The sequence below is a fragment of the Bos grunniens genome, chromosome 14 (genome assembly GCF_055505025.1).
Source record: "Bos grunniens cultivar Pamir isolate PY7600 chromosome 14, Bosgru_T2T1.0, whole genome shotgun sequence".
NCBI lineage: Eukaryota > Metazoa > Chordata > Mammalia > Artiodactyla > Bovidae > Bos > Bos grunniens.
This window is the reverse complement of record NC_141178.1, coordinates 46,840,699-46,861,732: the sequence shown is the minus strand read 5'-3', so window position 1 is coordinate 46,861,732 and position 21,034 is coordinate 46,840,699. Positions and strand designations below refer to the sequence as shown.

Below are 21,034 nucleotides of genomic sequence, written 5' to 3'. Positions count from 1 at the left end.
GGGGGAGCCAGAGAAGGGAACAGATGTCCAGATATAAGGATTTATTTTAAAAGATGTTAGGTGATTCTAATACAACCAGGGTTGAAAAACACTGTTTTCAGTAAAGAAAGGATATATGACACAATGATCAAAAATGGATTTAAATTCCCTACCTTTTTACACTGCCCAAGATTTCTTACATTGTCTAATAGATGGCAAAGTAAAACTATGTTTCATGCATATAATTTTAAACAAATAAGTGCTAAATAGTACTTTTAGGAAAAAGATATTGTATCATTTAGGCTATTATAACTCATGAAAAAATTGCGTCTTGCTGTATTAGACAGTATAATGGCAACCCACTCCAATACTCTTGCCTGGAAAATCCCATGGACGGAGGAGCCTGGTAGGCTGCAGTCCATGGGGTCGTGAAGAGTTGGACACGGGACACGACTGAGCGACTTCACTTTCACTTTTCACTTGCATGCATTGGAGAAGGAAATGGCAACTCACTCCAGTGTTCTTGCCTGGAGAATCCCAGGGACAGGGAAGCCTGGTGGGCTGCCGTCCATGGGGTTGCACAGAGTCGGACACGACTGAAGTGACTTAGCAGCAGCAGCAGCATGTGTACTGTACATATGATACACATAGAGTATCAAGGAGAATAAGATATCTTGAACATATATCTCTGCAGTTCAGAAACAAGCAGAATAGATAAATCACAAATCACAGGTTTTATTGTTTGTTGTAGCAGAAAGTGGTTAAAGAGAATCACTGTTGGAACTTTTGTTTTTGGCCTATCGAGTAGATTTGTTACCTGGGTTCTAAATAGTGAATTAACTTAAGGAATGAAAAGTTTAAACCCAGCTAGGGTAGAAGCCAAGGAGCTGACCACCATTATTCCCTCACTACTGATGAATTTCCTCCTTCAGATTCCTGGATCTTTGTGTTTTAATTTGGTGTGTAGGTTGGGAGATTATGTTTAAACCATTAAGGGATTTTAACTGGAGAAAGGTGAGGGCTGAGGGGTAATTGTTATTGGATGACAGTATAAGGTGCTATCAAAGATTCAGCTTCAACTTGGATAATCATTTATCTTCTCTGCATCTAGAATGCCAGCTATAATCATAATCAATTACGTGTTCCTTTCCTGTTGACTTTTTTTTCCTTTTCTTTTTCTAATAGAGTGATTTGGGGGAATGGGGAGCTGAGAGCCATAAAAACCCTATTAGTCATAGAGAATTATTTGTTGTATAGAATTACTTATTACTGATGGCGAATGGTTTTTATGGGCCATTCCCTAAGACTTGGAAATGATTTAACTGGTGTAGCAGGAAAAGCATGGACATTGTACAGTAAGACCAGGTTTTGAATCTCAGTATTTTCACTTACTACCTATATAATTTTGGGGAATTTTATCTCTGAGTCTCAGTTTCCTCTTTTACATGGTGGAATTATAATACCTGTCCTAGTAGAGCTGTTGTGAAGAATAAACGAGCTAATATAAAGTACATGGTAGGCAGTTAGTGCGTTCTAGTTTTCCTTCCTTGATGACACCTCATGCTTCTCTCCACAAGATCATTCCCCTCGCTCCTTCTGGCTCTCGGGGGATCCAGCACTGTAACCCCTGTGTGCTCTGCAGCCCTCCTTTCAACCCAGCATCACCACCTCACCTGTGGTCTTCCAGGTTCCTGCAGGTCTCAGCATGGTGACTATTCTTACTCCTCCTCTTCTCCCTACTCTAAGTTAGTATTTATTGAGTACAGTGTTAAATTCTTTAGGTGTATGTCTACTTAATTAATAACATAATATATAATAACATGATTACATTTATCTACGTAAAGCTTCCCAGGTGACTCAGTGGTAAAGCATCTGACTGTCAATGCAGGAGAAGCGGGTTCAGTCCCGGGATCGGGAAGATCCCCTGAAGGAGGGAATGGCTACCCACTCCAGTATTCTTGCCTGGGAAATCCCATAGACAGAGGATCCTCGTGGGCTACAGTCCAAGGGGTTGCAAAAGAGTCAGACACAACTGAGCGACTGAACAACAGCTTAATCTTCACGACAGTGTCATCCCTATTTTACAGATGAGGCAGCAAGTCTTAGATGAGATCTCCCTCAGGTCATGACACTTAGCTAAGGTGACACAGCCAGTCCACTGTCTTGGTTGGCTCCAGGTTGCCCCCAGGACCCATTGACAGCTTTTCGGGACAGAATACAATTCTCTTCATGGTTGGGACTCCTGTGTTTCCACCTGAAGCTTCAGGGACACTCAGACCCATTCCTTAAACATTCCATGTCTTTTGTGCTTCCTGCTTTTCCACATATTACTCCCTGCGGTGCCCTGTTCTTTCTCCAACCATCCAGTTAGCTTCAGGTTTTTTTTTTTTAATTTTATTTTATTTTTAAACTTTACAATATTGTATTAGTTTTGCCAAATATCGAAATGAATCCGCCACAGGTATACCTGTGTTCCCCATCCTGAACCCTCCTCCCTCCTCCCTCCCCATACCCTCCCTCTGTGTTGTCCCAGTGCACCAGCCCTAAGCATCCAGTATCATGCATCGAACCTGGACTGGCGACTTGTTTCATACATGATATTATACATGTTTCAAAATGCCATTCTCCCAAATCTCCCCACCCTCTCCCTCTCCCACAGAGTCCATAAGACTGATCTATACATCAGTGTCTCTTTTGCTGTCTCGTTTTGCAGCCTGTCTGGGATGTCAAACTTTCTATGATTCTTCCTAGCTTGTTGCAGGCCCTCCAACTTCTGTAGTCTGTGACACAAGCTTGTAACTGTCACTTTTCATACTCTTTGGAAATTAGTAATTCATCTGTTCCTTTTCCTATGCTATTATTTATACTAAACTATTACACTATTACTGGCTTTCCTGATAGCTCAGTTGGTCAAGAATCTGCCTGCAATGCAGGAGACCCTGGTTCGATTCCTGGGTCAGGAAGATCCCCTGGAGAAGGGAACGGCTACCCACTGTAGTATTCTAGCCTGCAAATTCCATGGACCGTAAATTCCATGGGGTTGTGAAGAGTTGGACGTGACTGAGCGACTTTCACTTTCACTTTTCATTACACTATTACTATCCTTCAGTTGCTAGCTTTCTCCCTTCTAACAGGGAGAAGAATTTTTACTACCTACTTGGTGTTTAATAAAGGTGTATATTGTGTGTGTGCATTAAGCTGGAATTTCTATTAAGATACTTTTAATTCGCATGTGGTAACAAGAAACAATAGAGATCCCTTACATGGTGCTCATTTTCCTCTAGTTCTGTGTGTGTGCTAAGTCGCTTCAGTCATGTCTGACTCTTTGCAACCCTGTGGGCCCTAGCCCTCCAGGCTTCTCTGTCCATGGGATTCTCCAGGCAAGAATACTGGAGTGGGTTGCCATGCTCTCCCCCAGGGGACCTTCCCAACCCAGGGACTGAAGCCACATCTCTTATGTATCCTGCATCGGTAGGCAGGTTCTTTACTACTAGCGCCACTGGAACCTTTAGTAAAACTATAGTATAACATCAAAACCAAGAAATTGACGTTGATACAGTCCGCTGATTTTATTTAGATTTTTTTCAGTTTTACTTGGAAATAATACACACTCATTTCTGTGTGTATTAAGATTACTTAAAATTTATCACCCATGTAGGTTTGTGGATCTACCACCACAATCAAAATACTGAACAGTTCCAATACCACATGGGTCCCTTCTGAGCCCTTTTATAAGCAAGTTCATGTCATTCCCTCCCTTGCCCACTTCTTACCACATCCTTTGGCAGCCTTACCTAACCTCTGGCAACCATTTATCTGTCTTTCATTTCTAAGATGTTGTCATTTCAGAAATGTTACAAAAATGGAATCATGTAGTACATAATCTTTTGGGATTGGCTGTTTTAACTCCGTGTTACTCCCTGAAGATTCATCCAAGTTTTTGCATATATTAATTGTTCATTCCTTTTATTGCGTTTATTGTATTCCACGCAGTGGCATATCTGCACTCCACTTGCTTGGCATTCTGCACTCCACTTTCTTTAATCATTCACCTGATGAAGGACATATGGGCTGATTCCATTTGGGGGCTGTTATGAATAAAGCTACTATGAAAATTTGTGTTCAGATTTTTAGGTGACCGTAAATTTCATTTTCTCTAGAATAAATAATCAAGAGTGCAAATGTTGGATCATATGGTAATTGCATGTTAAGTTTTATAAGAAACTCTCTTCTTAGGCTCCAAAATCACTGCGGATGGTGACTGCAGGCATGAAGTCAGAAGGTGGTTGCTTCTTGGCAGGAAAGCAATGGCAAACCTAGACAGCATGTTGAAAAGCAGAGACACTACTCTGCTGACAAAGGACTGTATATTCAAGGCTAAAGGCTATGGTCTTCCCAGTGGTCACATACAGTTGTAAGAGCTGGACCATAAGGAAGGCAGAATGCCAAAGGAATGATGCTTTTGAGCTGTGGTGCTGGAGAAGACTCCTAAAAGTCCCTCAGGCAGCCAGGAGATCAAACCAGTCAATCTTAAGGGAGATCAACCCTGAATATTCACTGGAAGGACTGATGCTGAAGCTGAAGCTCCAGTATTTTGGTCATCTGATGTGAACAGACGACTCATTGGAAAAGTCCCTGGTGCTGGGAAGGATTGAAGGCAGTAGGAGAAGAGGGCATCAGAGATGAGATGGCTGGATGGCATCACTGATGCAATGAATGTGAACTTGGGCAAACTCTGGGAAGTGGTGAGGGACAGGGAGGCCTGGCGTGCTGCAGTCCTGGGGTCGCAGAGTCAGACCTGACTGGGTGACTGAACAACAACAACAGAACCCCCAAATTGTTTTCCAGAGTGGCTGTACCATCTTGTATTCCATCAATAGTGCATGTGTGGTTCAATTTCTCTAAGTCCCAGTCAGCATTCTATATTTCCTTTATTTTTTATTTTTACGTTTCTGATATTTCTCTCACCCTCTCTCTTCCCCTTCCTTCTCTCCCTCTCTCTTTCCCCCAAACTTCTTTTCTTCCTGAGAATCACGCCTGTCTCGTTGTGTGCCGTATTTTACCATGAGGGCATTTTCAGGTAGGTTCCTACTTCACTCCATGGATATTTGTGTTCCTGCCTTTTGTATGTGGGGAGCTGTGTGCATGGAGGGGAGAAGGGATCTTTTACTGTAGGGTGGGGTGCTGGCCACTCTTCCTGCTGTGGCTTCTCCTTTTTGGTACCCATTCCCAATCTACTCTCAAGCTTGTTTCTTCAAACACCCTTCTAGGAGACTTTCAGGAGAAGGCAATGGCACCCCACTCCAGTACTCTTGCTGGAAAATCCCATGGATGGAGGAGCCTGGTAGCCTACAGTCCATGGGGTCGCTAAGAGTCAGACATGATGTGAGTGACTTCATTTTCACTTTTCACTTTCATGCATTGGAGAAGGAAATGGCAACCCAGTCCAGTGTTCTTACCTTGAGAATCCCAGGGACGGGGGAGCCTGGTGGGCTGCTGTCTGTGGGGTTGCACAGGGTTGGACACGACTGAAGCGACTTAGCAGCATCAGACTTTCAATGTGTGTTTTTTTTTTTTTCCCTCACAAAATTAACCTTTGCTTCATTTAGCCAGTTATCTGTTACTTACAACTTAGAATGCTGGCTGATATCATTTTATTTTTTTTTTAATGTAAATTATCTTCACTAATTATTCATAGTAGGGGTTTCCCTGGTGGTTTAGCAGTAAAGAATCCATCTGCAGTGCACGAGATGCAGGAGACTCAGGTTCGATCCCTGGGTTGGGAAGATCCCCTGGAGAAAGAAATGGCAACGCACTCTAGTATTCTTGCCAGGAAAATCCCATGGACAGAGAAGCCTGGCAGGCTATGGTCCATGGGGTCACAAAGAGTCAGACCTGACTGAAGCAACTGAGCATTTCATAGTAGAATATTTAACATATATTTCAGTGTCCATTCTTAGTAATATAGAAACATAAAAGTATTACATAATGTGGAATAGTGCTAAGTGTAAAAGAAAACTCATGCAGATTCAGAGGGAGAACTATTATATTTACCTGAGTGCAGATGGGAAGACGAGATCAGGAAAGGTTTTCAGAGGATAAAGAATTTGAGTAAGGTCTTAAAAAGCAAATAGCATTTGGACAAATTACAATCCAAACTGAACAGCTATTTGCTGAATTTTGGTTCTACATTCATCCAAACAGATCACCACTGAATATCTTTTCTGAATTTTCACTACTTTTGTATTTACCTATTCTAAATAGCTAGAAAATAGACCCTGTGTTCTAACACAGTCTGATCATCTTAGATTGGTGTAACTATATCCTTGTCTGCACTGAATAAGTGATGGTGATTGTGCTGGAACTAAATGGTCGGGACTGGGGAAGAGGTTGCAATGTGATACATTGTATCGGTTCTTCACTTACAAGATGAAGCTCAGATATTTTGTTTTTATGATTATTGTTCTTTCTTTTAGTTTTTCTTAAAACATACTGAGTTTCATCCAGTTGCAAAACTGGTGCACTATTCCACATTATGTGATGCTTCTATGTTTTTATGTCACTAAGAGTAGACACTGAAATATGTTCAATATTCTACTGTGAATAGTGAAAATAATTTACATTTAATACAAGCAAATGATATCAGCCAGAGTTGTAAATTGTAAGTAGTAAAACTCCTTTTAAATTTTAGTTTTAAAAGTATGAATTTGACTATGCTGGTAGGAATTGCATCACTTGCAGGAGACCTGGGTTCGATCCCTGGATTGGGAAGATCCTCTGGAGAAGGGAAAGGCTACCCACTCCAGTATCCTGGCCTGGAGAATTCCAAGGGGGTTGCAAAGAGTCAGACATGACTGAGCCACTTTCACTTTCAAGGGGACCTGTCTGCCTGTCCCATGCTTGTCGGTGGTTAGGAGCAACACCAATGAAGGGAGCATACAATAAACTTGTAAAGAACTTCTTCATGTGTTATAGATGTAGTTCAGTGTGTTTATCACAGCTACTGAAGCCAAAGAATGGATTCCTATATGGAATGTTGCGACCTCACTGAATATTGTATTTCATTTAGCTCTAAAAGCAATGAAATCTTCTCAAGTTATCAAGTCATAAATTAAAGGTGAAAGTAATACTTGAATTACATAGTTAATAGATAAAAGTATTATTTTAATTTATATCAAGAAATTCATTTATGACATTTTTGAGATGAGCAATGTGAAACCTAAAACATGATGATAGATTCTAGAAGTATACACCACAACCCATATTTTTTATTATGACATACATCATCTCTATAAAAGAATATAAATAGCTATATATACACTATCTGCATACATGTTCAGTTGCTCAATTGTGTCCAATTCTTTGCAACCCTATGGACTATAGCCTGCCAGGATCCTCTGTTCAGGGATTTCCCAGGCAAGAAGACTAGAGTGGGTTGCCGTTTCCTCCTCCATGGGGTCTTCCTGATCCAAGGATCAAACCCATATCTCCTGTGCCTACTTGCATTGGCAGATGGATTCTTCACTACTGAGCCACCTAGGAAGCCCATATACACTCTTTAGAGAATAGTAAAATAAATAGCCACATTCCTGGCAATGAGTTTAAGAAACAGAATGTTCCTAATGCCTTTGCAATCTTCATGTACCCTCTAGAGCCCTTCCTCTGCGTCCCTCCTGGAGGTGGGTGGAGCCTAAAGTTTGTATTTATCATTCTTCTGTCTTTCATAATGATTTTATTACATATAAATGTAACATAAACAGTAAATATTTTTAAGTTTTGCATACTGCTGAGGCATATATAAATGAAATTTACTGTGTGTGTTCCTCTGTGATTTGCTTTTTTTCTCAGTGTTAGGTTTAACATTTCATCATGTTGATGCCTGTTGTTGCTCAGTTGCTAAGTTGTGTCCAACTCTTTGTGATCCCATGAATTGCAGCATGCCAAGCTTCCCTGTCCATAACTATCTCCCAGAGTTTGCTCAATTTCTTGTCCGTTGCTTCAGTGATGCCGTCTAACCATCTCATCCTCTTCTCCTCCTGCCTTCAATCTTTTCCAGCATCAGGGTCTTTTCCAAAGAGTTGGCTCTTCACATCAGCTGGTCAGAGTGTTGGAGCTTCAGCTTCAGCATCAGTCTGAGCTCTAGTTATTCATGTTTCCTGCTCTGTAGTGTTCACTTGTAATAATGTCCCACAGATATTTTTATCCATTCCAATTGCAATTGGACCTACTCTTAGTGGATGTAAGCATGTAAATGTAAAATAATTTATGAAGCCTGTTTTTCTGTTATAAAACTGAGCTGAAATACAAGTTTCTCCAGAATTGTATTTTATTAGCTTTTCTGACCATGACCTCCAGAAGATACAAATTGGTTTTGGAATTTATACCACTCACAAAACAAAGGATTACAAGGGATGCCTTTTGATATTTTCTATTCTATTCCATTCCATTTTAAAAAATTTTGCCTATGGTCGCAGATTTGTATTGATTTCTTGAGCTACTAATGCTTCACAATCAGTCAACCAGCAATTTTTAAAACATTGCACTCACACCAGGAATGGAATTGCTGGGTGGCATATTATGCACACTCTCAGTGTTATTAGACAGTGCCAAATTGATTTCCAGTCATTTGCACTAAGTTACTCTCCCAGGAGCAGCCTGCATGTTCCCTTTGTTGTATAGATTTGTTAACACTGGATGCTGTCAAATTTTCCCATTTTCTGGTTTACTGCATTCCATGTTTTTAAGAAAAGTAAATTGAACAGGAACCCAGTTTTAAAGCTCACACAGATAATCCAAATTAAAGTGAACCTATTCAGTCTCTCAATAAAAATTACACGTTCAGAAGAAATCAGAAGTTTCCGTTTCTAGGCATTTTAATATAAGGGTGCTTTTAGGAAAAAGAAAAACACCTCCTGTGTGTTAACTGTATATCCTGAACAGTGAGCTGGAATCAAATCAGATTGCAGATTAATCTTTGGGGGACTCATACTGTCCAGATCAGTAGTCAGCTATGGAAAGCATACATGCATAGTTGTGAAAAATCTACTTTGGACTTTAATGAAGCAACAGGAATGTTAGCATGAATCATACCTGTAAGCAAATGAAACGTGTGGCTTTTGGATCTTTGAGAGCTCAAGTGTACAACAAATTGAAGGGATTTCTGGTCTTGTGTTTCTGCTGTTTCTACTTAAAACTTGGACAAAACTATACTTTCTCGATTTTCCCACTATCCTCAATGAAGAATGATGGGAAGAGATTGATCTATTTCTTTCACTTGACTTTGAAATCCTTGAGATACAATTCTGGTGAACCTAGCACTCACTAGTGGTAAATTCGGGGCACAGGAACTTGTCTTCTGTGCCTCTAGCCAGCATGTGGAAGGCTCAGGAATGTAGGATTTTCTAAATTTCCATACACACAACCCTTCAGAAGCTTGTAGCATCCCCAGCCCTCAGTTATGCTGAAGCAAATTAGTGAGGCCAAGCAGTCATTTACCTACTTGGAGAGGGAGCAAATTTATTTATGGCAAATTCTCTGGCCACTTGCCAACATCATACACGTTCACAAACAAAACTGGTTGGAGGAGGGGAGGCAGAGAAAGGAAAGTGGTGAAGATGGATCCTGTGCCCTGGAATCATCAGGGCCTCCAAAGGGTGGAGCCTCTACAGGGTTTGAGAAGGGCTGTTTGGGAGAAGTTTTCCTAATCCCGCTTAAAAAGAGAGATGTATTCTGATGTTAGGTGGGCCTTTCTGCTGCCTGACAAATGATATTTTATAACATTTCAGTAATGATATTCCATTATACAGAGAGGTAACTAAGGTCCAAGAAAGAAGGAGTGAGGCTGGTAGGAAGTAAGTAAGATGTCGATTTTTCGTCCTGGCTCTGTTGGCAGTTTGGCAATTGTGCATGTGTGCTCAGTCGTATTCATGTTTTAAAGAAATAGCTTTATTTAAATGTGAACCTAAAGACTGAAAAAAAAAACCCCAATATATTTTAATTTATATGCATTCTTAGGCCTAATATAGATTAATATTTAAATAATAGCATTCATTCATCATTCATTCACTAAGCACCATGCCAGACACATATCTGACATTTACAAAGGGCTCTATGTTTTTGCAAAGTACTCTTAATGCATCATCACAAAAGTCCAGCAGAACCCTGAGAGTCTCTTAGTGGGTCTTCTCAGATCAGGAATGGTGATGTTTCCTGGCTGCTGGAGGCCTGCTGAACCAGACTGAAGCCTAAGGGTCTGCTCTGAGGTGTCACTAGGCAGGGAAAGTAGGTATCTGAAGGCATTGGGACCTTGGTCATTATGGCACGGTGGTAAAGAATCCCGCATCAATATAGGAGATTTGGGTTTGATCCCTGGTTTGGGAAGATCCTCTGGAGAAGGAAATGGCAATCTACTCTAGTATTCTTTCCTGGAGAATCCCATGGACAGAGGAGCCTGACGGGCTATAGTCCCTGGGGTCACAAAAGAGTCAGACATAGTTTAGCGACTAAACAGCAGCCACCTATCGTCCTGTGCCAAACCAGGCCCTGTGCTCTGAATAACGAGGTTGAGATAAAGACACTGGAGTTCTGGTGATTTTCTCTGCCATCCCTCCCTAAATACCTCCCCGAATGCCATGGTACAGCCAGGAGGAAGAACTTGCAGAAATTTCTCATGCTGGAGCTTCACGTGTGACGAAACCTAGGCAGGGGGAATATTTTTGCTGATTCCCGAGGCCAGGCAAATCCAGGTGATAATTTTGGTATTGACCAAACTGCTTCCTTAGTGTTACAATAACAATGGGACTTCTGCTATTTTCATGGCTGTTTTAGCTGCTGCATTGAGTAAACCGTTTCCCAAATAGATATGTTAGAAATATTTTTAAATAATTATGGGAAGGAGTGATTCTTCAGTCTACTGAGGAGACAGCCAGTACAGGTTGAAAAGCTGATAAAAGAACCCACAGACAGACCAATCAGCTAATGATGAGCATGGATAAATTCTGCTTAATGAACTGAGCAGGCAATTGTGAAGAAGATGAGTTAGCTTTTGCCTTTCCTCCACATGTATATGTTTGATAGTTTTTTGCATAAATTAACTGACTCCTTAGAACCAGTTCCAAGTCTTCCCCCATCCCCTGCCCTGGTGGTCCTAATGAGCGCAGGTACTCTGGCAAAGCAGGCAGGGAAAAGAGGAAAAAGTTGGCCACAGTAAAACAAGTAATGGAATTCATATCCCTCTAGAGAGGTTTTAATGGCACCTGTGCCTCAGGTGAAGAAAAGACTAAATGTTTTAGGTGCCTAGGGGTCTTGCATCATACAAAAAGATGGGAGGTACTCAACCAGGGACTTGGTGTCAGATGCTGAGGACACAAGGAATTCCAAGAATTCGTATCTGCTCTCAAGATTCAGTGCACAGAGCGAGGTCCCAGCATCTGGGGAGCTGAACACAGGACCCAGTGCCCTCAAGATCTCACCCTCCTGGAGGGGAAAAGTAATAAGCCCCAGTGAGGACAGCCAAGGTGAAAGGGTAATGCAAACCATGATTATCTTCTCACTTACAGTTCATACATGGACAGACCACAAGTTGGTTAACCCAGCGTGCATTCCCCATTGCCTGCTTCTGCTAGAGCAGCTGGGAGAGCTAAATGCTATTGTCACAATCTCCCCTGCAGCCTGGAGCAGACATGAGGCAGAAGCATAAAACTGCTGTGGGGTGGGGAGTTGGGGTAGGGAGTGGGGTGGGGAGTGGGATTCTGGAAAAACTTCTGCTTTCCTACTAAAAAAGACTGATGTGGCTTCTTTGCTCCTTCCCCTTTCTTCTCTTCTTTCTGTCTTAGGTGGGGATGTGTTACCAGAAAGTGAAAGTATTCATTGTTCAGTCATTTCCAATTCTTTTCGACACCATGGACTATAGCCTGCCAGGTGCCTCTTGTCCATGGAATTCTCCAGGCAAGAATACTGGAGTGGGTAGCCATTCCTTTCTCCAGGGGATCTTCCTGACCCAGGGATAGAACCTGGGTCTCCTGCACTGCAGGCAGATTCTTCACTGTCTGAGCCACCACGGAAGCCCTAAGCTGGGGGCAGCTATCTTATAAAGGAGAGAAAGGACTTCAGAATCACTGTCCCTGACATTGTTAGGCTGCTGAACTAACACTAGCTTTTGCCAGTCTACAGAATCCGTGAAATATGAGAGAAATCAACCTCGATTTGTTGAGGCCACAGTAAGATTTTTTTTTTGAAACTTGCTATGTATCTTTTGTGTTTTCTCTTTATTCAAACTTTGCAGTACATGTTGTAGTCCTAAGTTTCGGAGATATCTGGGTCAGCTCCGGGAGGCAGCAGAACCTCTTGACAACATTCTGTGACACCACCTGGAGGAATTAACAAGACATCACTTGCGTGGATAAGCGACAAATGCAATGGCACATTATCCATTAGTGACCTTCAGTTCAGTTCAGTCGCTCAGTCATGTCTGATTCTTTGCGACCCCATGAATTGCAGCATGCCAGGCCTCCCTGTCCATCACCAACTCCCGGAGTTCACTAAGACTCATGTCCATCGAGTCAGTGATGCCATCCAGCCATCTCATCCTCTGTCGCCCCCTTCTCTTCCTGCCCCCAATCCCTCCCAGCGTCAGAGTCTTTTACCCACTGTCAATTTTTTCTGAACTATTTTTCCAAAAATTTGATAAATTGATGATTCACCCACAATAAGGTTTATTTCCATTCCTGCAGTTTGGGTAGTGTGTCCTTAGTACTACTGAAGCTAGTAGATCTTTTAAGATGAGGTCAGTGGGGGATATTTGGTTTAGAGAAGAAAGAGAATGAAATCTGTAAGAATGAGAAAGAGAAAAATTGTGGAAAGGTTGGAACACGTGTTCAAAAAAATATGCTCAATTATGTTTTCTCTTACTTGTTTCTGGATTGTTTTCAATGAGATGGCATCATGGATTTTGAAAGCAATAATCATATCTGTTATTCTTAATTTATTTTAGGGTTAAAGCCCCAGTGTATTTACCACAAGGCAATCTTTTCTTCTGACATGTGTGTCTCCTGTCTTCATCCCACCCCCACCCATATTCAAAAAGGGTAAGAAACATTCTGAAGTATGAAGTAAGAAACATTCTAATCGTATGAGCTTTGTGGCTCTATTTTCAAGCAGAAGTGTGGGGATAAAGTTGGCTGATCTGAACCTTTAGAAAAGGGGTGGGATCCACTGAATTTTATGTTTTACTAAGTGTGATGAAAACAAAATAAAACAGGTGCCCTTCAAATGGAGGCCTGAAATCTGCAAAGGTTTTTCCGTTAAGCTTAACAGTAATGGTTCTTTCCTGTGTCACATTTGGCAGGGGCTTAGCAATTGAGTTCTCCCTTCTGTGGGGTGTTGTGAAGGGCAATGAAGCAGGGGTTGGAACCTGAATAAGGTTTGAAAGTTAAAACGGATTGGAAATGTCTTCTGTATTTTTTCTGTCTTTCTCCCTGAAAGTCAAATAAATCTTCAGAACTCTTCACATTTCAAACATAATATTTTTTCACATCCATGAAATGATTTTCTGAAGCTCACTCTATGCATGTGGCTTTTATATCTGCACAGTGCTTCCCAGGGATGTTATTAGCTATGCCTCCTGAGAACGCTGAGGGGGAACTCATATTGTTACCCTGGTTTGATATTTAAGAAAACTGACAAAGGCTTATCAGAGGCTGCCTCTGTGAGCTCTTGGAATGGTGACATGTCACAAATGGCTGAGTCGTTCTGTACTTCGTCTGTGTTTTTAAAGAGTATTCTAAACATATCCTAGTTTAAAACAGAAGCCCACCACAGCTCTTTAGCTGTATTGCCACTTCAAGATATGTCCTCCAGTAATATCTCATTTTTAAAAAAAAATTCAGCTGCTTCCTAATTTACAGTTACTGCAAGGAGATCCAACCAGTCCATTCTAAAGGAGATCAGCCCTAGGTGTTCTTTGGAAGGAATGATGCTAAAGCTGAAACTCCAGTACTTTGGCCACCTCACGCAAAGAGTTGACTCATTGGAAAAAACCCTGATGCTGGGAGGGATTGAGGGCAGGAGGAGAAGGGGATGACAGAGGATGAGATGGCTGGATGGCATCACCGACTCGATGGACATGAGTTTGAGTGAACTCCAGGAGATGGTGATGGACAGGGAGGCCTGGCGTGCTGCGATTTGTGGGGTCGCAAAGAGCTGGACACAACTGAGCGACTGAACTGAACTGAACTGAATTTAGAGATATAGACCTTCTTGTGTAGAACTGGGATTAGGCAGCATGCCTGGAAGATGATACGCTGTTGCTGTCATTCAGTCACTGAGTTGTGTCTGACTCCGTGCGACCCCATGGACTGCAGCACACCACTTTCTTCTATCCTCCACTGTCTCCCAGAGTTTGCTCAAATTCATGTCCACTGAGTCGGTGATGCTATCCAACCATCTCATCATCTGTCGCCCGCTTCTCCTGCCTTCAGTTTTTCCTAGCCTTAGTCTTTTCCAGTAAGTTGGCTCTTAGCATCAGGTGGCCAAAGTATTGGAGCTTCAGTTTCAAGCATCAGTCCTTCCAGTGAATATTCAGTGTTGATTTCCTGTGGGATTGATTGGTTTGATCTCTTTGCAGTCAAGGGGCTCTAAAGGCAGTCCAGGTGATGCCATAGAATAACCCCATACTAAAAACTGGGTTTGTCTTCTTCATCAGGCCCACTCTATTCAATAGTATCAGCTTATAACTCTGTAAAGGACTCTGACACCACTTACCCCTGAGGGTCATATGTTACTCATTTGTGCATGCACCCATCAAACATTTATTAAGAACCTACTATTTGCTGGGAAATTGGCTGGATTCTAGAGACAGAAAGAAAATTGTGTCAGAGGTATGTACAAGTAACCTAGGAAATGACTGAATGGACCTCTGGAATTATTCCCAGGATGCCAAAGAAAAATGCTTTTTTACACAACATTTTAGTAGATCAGTGAATTACTGATTAAATGGGAACATATCATTCAGATGTTGGATTTTAGACTTTTGTAGCACTTAATATAAAACACTTGTGGAAGTTTTAGAACAATCTAAACTATTCTATGGAGAAAGTAAATCTGAACACTGTTACCTGGAGGGTGGGGGGAATGAGGGTGGTTGTTAACTGAAGGGGAGCAAGAGAGAGTTTTCTGTGCTGGTGACAATGTTCTGTCTTTTGATGGAGGTTTGCATTACACAGATACACATACTTGTCAAAACTTATTAAATGTGCCCTCAGAATTCATGCATGTAATTCAAAATAAAAGTGGCTATAAGTGAAAGGTTAAAATTAAAACACTTGGGGGCTAAGAGAGCAAGGAAAGAGGCATTTCTTTACACCAGATCCCTTTTACTAGGTCTAGCCCAAGAAGTTGTGTTGTCCTGTTGCTAAGTCGTGTCCAACTCTTTGCAACCCCATGGACTGTAGCCCACCAGGCTCCTCTGTCCAAGGGATTTCCCAGGCAAGAAGACCGGAGAGGGTTGCCATTCTCTTCTCCAGAGGATCTTCCCAACCCAGGAATTGAACCTGCGTCTTCCATTGGCAGGTTGGTTCTTTACCACTGAGCCACCAGGGAAGTCCCACATTCTTTTTAGCCGCCGTGATTCCCAGAATGTGATTGTATCATGGTTCCCTGTGCGGTCTTGATGGTTAACGATAGGTAGCTATTGTTTTAGGAAGGTCCATGCATGCTTTCTGAAAATAAAAAATATAGATTCATAAAGAGCAATTTGAATTCTTCCCAGAGTCAAAGATCTCTTTTGTCACAAAAGATTCTGCTTGTGATTGATGAACATCTCTAGGTTTGTTCGTAAATTTTTGAGGAAGCGATAAGTTTCAGTGCTGAAAGCCAGTTATGGTGTCACAAAAGAATCAAACCATCCTTTAGGGTTTTTTTCTCCAGGATTTCCGATAAAATGTTTTCGGAAGGAACATTTTTTCCCATCAAGGCTCATGTTAAAATACAGGTCAGGAAATTCAGTCGAGTAAACAAGTTAGCCACAACTTTCATCCAAGGGGACGCGCATCACGGGTGTCACTTGGTGGAGCTGGAGTTGGTTTAAACACATTGGTCATGGTTATATATAGTACTTGAAGTCCAAACATTCACTCCAACTCCATCATCACTTACTCGGGTTGTCCCAGCAAATTCCACCTGGACTAGTTCTTTGCCAAGTTTAAAAAGCAATGGATTCTAAAGTATAACAGAGAAAAATCAACCTCTCCTTTTTTGAAAACCTTAAAAAGTTTTCCCTTCCTTGCCCCTAAGAGGAAGCTTTTCACATACAAATGCATTTGTAAATAAGCACATTTAGTTACTGCCACAGTGAAAGCAATAAACTTGTTTATCTTGGTAAATGAATTTTTTACAAATTAAAGTTATAAGAAACAATATCCTTATTTTATGGTTTTTAAAAGCAAAGCCACAGAAGATAAAAAGATAAGAAATAGCAAATTAATGTGCCTATTATGCTTTTTCCCCTGGAGAAGGAAATGGCAACCCACTCCAGTATTCTTGCCTAGAGAATCCCATGGACAGAGGAACCTGGCAGGCTACAGTCCACGGGGTCGAAAAGAGTCGGACAAAAAGCATAATTACTTTTTAAAATAATATGCTTTTTTAAGTAAAACACATATTTTCTCTGAAGGAAAATGTATGTATAAATATATACAGTTTGTAAATGTGCAGCTTGAAGAAACTGAGTACACCCTGGTAACCAGCACTAGAACTGAGAACTAGATTATAACCATAGCATTCTCCCAGGAGCCCATCTCTTGTTCTCTGCTAATCGATATCATTTCCTATCTTTTAGGGTAATTATTGCTCTAACTTTTGATATCATATGCTTATCTTGCCTCTTAATATCTTGTATAAATGGAATTATTCAATAAGTACGTTTTTTCTGTCTGGATACTGAGTAAAGCTGGTGGGAACATGGTTGTACACATCTTCTAGTGAATACATACATGCATAGGAGAAGGCAATGGCACCCCATTCCAGTACTCTTGCCTGGAAAATCCCATGGATGGAGGAGCCTGGTAGGCTGCAGTCCATGGGGTCACGAAGAGTCGGACACGACTGAGCAACTTCCCTTTCACTTTTCACTTTCATGCATTGGAGAAGGAAATGGCAACCCACTCCAGTGTTCTTGCCTGGAGAATCCCAGGGACGGGGGAATCTGGTGGGCTTCCATCTATGGGGTCACACAGAGTTGGACACGACTGAAGCGACTTAGCAGCAGCAGCAGCATACATGCGTATCTTTTAGGCATAAACCAAACCATAGAGTTGGTGTGTTATACATATAGAGAGAGCATGTATATGTTCAGTTGTGGTTGTTCAGTCACTAAGTCATGTCCAACTCTTCATGACCCCAGGGACTGCAGCACGCCAGGCTTCCCTGTTCTTCACTATCTCCCAAAGTTCATTCAAACTCATATCTATTGAGATGGTGATGCCATCCAACCATCTCATCCTCTCTTGCCCCCTTCTCCTGTTGCCCTCAATCTTTCCCAGCATCAGGGGCTTTTCCAATGAGTCGGCCCTTCACATCAGGTGACCAAAGTGTTGTAGCTTCAGCTTCAGCATCAGTCCTTCCAGTGAGTATTCAGAGTTGATTTCCTGTGGGATTGACTGGTTTGATCTTGCAGTCCAAGGGACTGTATGGTAGATAATGCTGAACTGTTTGCAAAGTGATTCTATGTGCTTTTTTTTTTTTTTTTCTTTTTAATGTATGCCTATGCTAAAATATGTGCTTCCCAGGTGGAGCTAGGGGTAAAGAACCCACCTGCTAATGCAGGAGACATAAGAGATGTGGGTTTGATCCCTGGATCAGGAAGATACCCTGGATAAGGGAATGGCAACCCACTCCAGTATTCTTGCCTGGGAAATCCTATGGACAGAGGAGCCTGGCGGGCTACAGTCCATAGGGTCGCAAAGAATCAGACACGATTAAAGTGACTTAGCACGCACACAAGCTAAACTATAATGCTTTTCCCAATCTCATTTGTCATGAGAGTTTTAAACTGAAAAAATAATCTGAAAAACCAAATAATTTTGCTAATATAGTTATTTTGAGTGAAACTTTTTCGAGACCTAAATCATAACTTGTGAAAACTTGTTCATAAAGGTACCTACAACTCCACCTGAAGCCCAGGCTGGCAGCTCTGCAGCGAAAGGTGAATCACCGTGAGACAAGGCTGTAACCCAGTTCAGAACAAGAGTGTATTCTAATCTTACATAACAAGACCTTCCATGTTACAAACAGATACTAGGTTGCTTTCCAGGATAGTCAGGTAGAGATGTGTTTCTTTCTTCTCAAAATATATCAGGTCGTTTTAAATTGCAAGCCACTGAAACCAATTCTGGTTAACTGAGCAGAAAAGAAAAGAGATTTGATTAGAAGGTATTTAATAATCACTCAGTCTCTCAGAGTGTCGGAGAACCAGCCAAGGAGACATTTCAGTCATGGTTTAGAGCTGCTCTGGGATACAGATTCAAATTCCCGCAGCCTGCCCTGGGTAGCCAGTCTCCATCCAGGTATTCATGTTCTGTGCTCTGTCCTTTCACCTGAAATTAGGGCTTCTTTGTCTGACTGGTAGAGTTTGGCAGATGTGACAGTGTGTGACTCATGAGACGAGGTTATAGAGGACATTGAAGTTTCCCATTGGTCTCTGAGACTGTGCACTCAAAGGGAAACCAGCTGCCACGGGTGGAGGATACACTAGGAACCTCTATGGAGAGGAACTGCATTCCCCTGCTGACAACCATCACCAGCTTAGTAGCCACAGGGCAGAGCTACCTTGGAAGCAGGCCCTCTGTCCCCAGTCACACCTTCAGATGACTGCAGCACCACCTAACATCTTGAGTGCCAACCCCTAAGGTTCTCTGCGTCTGAGGTTAGTCGGCTGTGCTGGCCTGAATTTCTGACCCACAGCACTGTGAGAGAAAGAAATATTTAGTGTTGTTTGAAGCCATCGCATTTCAGGTAATTTGTTACAGAGCAGCAGATAGCTAATCACCAGTCCTAGTTAACGGGCTATAGCTGTTGGAGCTGTTGGCATCACTGCCTTTGGGAACTAGATGTCAGTCAAGCAATGTCACCAACACGAGGCAAACTAGAGTTCAAACCCTTGGCTACTCTGTCCCTTGTGGCTAGCCTCTCCAAAATAGCAAAAAGGTTGATGTGATCCAAAATGTTGTATCAAAGCATTTCCTGAATACGGACTTTGTTTCCTCTTTAAGTAAAGGCTTTGTGGCACTCTCTAAGAAAGAACTTTTAGGAAAATGCTATTTTTCTTAATTGTTAATATACTATGTATTACAAAGGCTCTGGTACCTGCCTTCTACAATATTATAATGGCCTTGTGACATAATAAGCGGTTGTATTCTATAGTTTTGCTTTTAAGACAAATCTCTTTATTTTTTAGGTCATTTGTGAATATATTTTTTAAAATATTGAAGCCTTTCAAGACTGATATATACAAACCTTTAAGAATTTTAACTTCTGAAGTTTGAAGTGTTAGGTGGCTTTCGGCATTACACACCAATCTTATGAAATATACTGTTAGTTAAGCTTAATTGTGTCTGACTCTTTGCCATCCCATGGGCTGTAGCCTTCCAGGCCCCTCTGTCCATGGAATTCTCCAGTCAAGCAATACTGGAGTGGGTAGCCATTCCCTTCTCTGGGGGATCTTGGGATCAAACATAGGTCTCCTACATTTCAGGCACATTCTTTACCATCTGAGCCACCAATGAAAGTCACTCAGTTGTGTCCGACTCTTTGCTACCCCATGGACTGTAGACCACCAGGCTCCTCTGTCCCTTGAATTCTTCAGGCAAGAATACTGAAGTGGGTAGACGTTCCCTTCTTCAGGGGATCTTCCCAGCCCAGGGTTTGAACCCAAGTCTCCAACACTGCAGGTGGATTCTCTATTGTATGAGCCACGAGGGAAGCCAGAGAAACCCATAAAATGGATGGCTGCTCCATGACTGTGAGTTGATCCTTTGACCTCTGGAGATCAGCATTATTATAATTTATATAAAATTATATATATAATATACATATTAAATGATACATATTATATAATATATTATAACATATATTATTGTATATGGATCATGGTTGTTAAGAGATCAAATTATATATAATTATGTATTATATATATTATATATATGTGTGTGTATTTATATATAATTTGATCCCTTGACAACTGTGGTCCATTTAACAGACCATAGCTGATCTCCAGAGGTCAAAGGACCAACTCAGTTATGAAGCAGCCACCTCTGACCTCAGAGCTGATCAGGACAAGTCTGGACTCCAAGGTAGAGGCTTTAGCCTGTAACAATCCACATGCATCCCTTACTGACAGAGCCCTAACTGAAGATTCCGAAGCTTATAAATTTCCACCACACTTTTAAGAAGTTGGGGGTGGCTAGAAGTCATTTCACAGTAGGAGTGATTTGTAGCCAGAATCAGCCAACCTTTGGCCTCATTTTTGTGTAGTTTGGATGATTCTATCATCAGATCTGCCTCTCTATATAAAGTGTTTCCTGTTTGAGTTTCCTTTTTCAAATGAATGGATTTATTATCCTAGAGGAAGACTTGGTCTAGCTGTTCTGCAAAGGGCAGGATGAATGAAAGGTTATAGATCAAATGCATTTTATGTTGCCAATTCAGCTGAGAATTGGCTTATGTGTATCATTTTATGGAAAGCAAAGGAGCAGTGACACACACATTGAATTTATTGAATCAGGTGTGATAGCACTGGGGAGTTCTAAGAAAACAGATACATGTGTGGAGAGAGAAAGGGAGAGGAAGAGAGGGAAGAGAGAATGAAAGGGTCGGGAGGAAAGGAGAGGAAAGAGAAAAAGAGAGGAGAGGAGAAGAGGAGAAGAGGAGAAAGGAGAGAGACCTCATGGCCACTTCCTATCTCATTTGGGATGTGTGGGCCAGAACCTTCTGGGCCAGTAAGTGGAGTAGAAGAGAGAGAGAACAGTGTTGGATGAACAGACTGAGAAGCCTTCATGGAATA

General features: G+C 41.6%; 1 long non-coding RNA gene across 3 annotated transcripts in view; it reads left to right on the top strand.

The window, feature by feature from the left end:
* The window catches only part of LOC147359365 (uncharacterized), a 75,047-nt gene that overhangs the window by 44,728 nt on the left and 9,285 nt on the right, over positions 1–21,034 (top strand). For 2 of the 3 annotated variants that reach the window (XR_015140741.1, XR_015140739.1), the window contains one exon: positions 12,971–13,064. The exons of the other annotated variant lie outside the window; for it this stretch is intronic. This is a non-coding gene — a long non-coding RNA (uncharacterized LOC147359365). The remainder of the gene's footprint in view (positions 1–12,970; positions 13,065–21,034) is intronic. 3 annotated transcript variants of the gene reach the window in all.